Genomic DNA, 1,301 nt, shown 5'->3' with positions numbered 1-1,301 from the left:
ATATATAAATATATGTATGTATATATATATATATACAATGTATATATATAGATCTATATATATATGTACTGTATATATACAGTATATATACATATATATTATATGTGTGTGTAGAAATCATGAAAGCTGACACATGATGAGTACAAAATGAGTCTGCTGTTGTCCCTAATGGACGAAAGTACCAACTCCAATAAGGTCTTTTCATTTTATTTTCCGTGGCTATAATACATATACAAATATATGTATGTATATCTATCTATCTATCTATCTATCTATATATATATATATATATATATATATATATATATATGTATATATACTGTATATATATATATGTGCGCACCACACACACGCACACACACACACACACACATATATATATATATATATATATATATATATATATATATATATATATATATATATAGATATACAGTATGTATATATATACACACACACACACACACACATATATATATATATATATATATATATATATATAGTATATATCGCCCTCATCCAAAGATGAGATATGGCTCATAATTCATAATTTAATGATCTTTGTATAGCACACAGAGCTGTGGTGTGTAACCATAGTTAATGCGCAGTGAAGTGTTCATAATGGGTCAAAGGCCTACATTTACTGGATATATGGTGAATGAGAGAGAGAGAGAGAGAGAGAGAGAGAGAGAGAGAGAGAGAGAGAGAGAGATTATCTCTAATTTTATGTTATTTTATTCTTCTTCTCATCTTCAGTGCAAGAGTTACACTAACGAATTAAATGAAAAGATATAAATACTTTTTATATGTATATATACATATATATACATATATGTATATGTATATATATATATATATATATATATATATATATATATATATATATATATATATATAATGGTGTTCGCTGATAGTAATAATTGCATTTGAATGAGAAAATATAACACTGAGTCCAGTAATGCCGGTCCTAACCTAACCTAATCTAATATACACCATTTTAATCTAACTAAATGAAACTCAAGCTAATGGATGTTAATGATATATAAATGAGTAGAATAAAATATACATTAAATATAATGGATAAAAAAATACATTAAGAACATTAAGAAGAAAGGATAAATAGTGAATAAATTATGAGTAGAAATTCTGTGATAAATAGAAATCTAAATTTTGTCCATAAAACCTAAGTTAAAATCCTAAAAACAGAAATTCTTAGTCTGATAAAAGGTCAATAAACTTTTCTCACCACGACACAAGTCTCTTTTTTTCTTAAAAACTTTAAAATTGATAACAATAAGTTT

The sequence above is a fragment of the Palaemon carinicauda genome, chromosome 3 (assembly GCF_036898095.1).
Source record: "Palaemon carinicauda isolate YSFRI2023 chromosome 3, ASM3689809v2, whole genome shotgun sequence".
NCBI classification, from domain to species: domain Eukaryota; kingdom Metazoa; phylum Arthropoda; class Malacostraca; order Decapoda; family Palaemonidae; genus Palaemon; species Palaemon carinicauda.
This window is presented reverse-complemented; position numbering follows the sequence as displayed.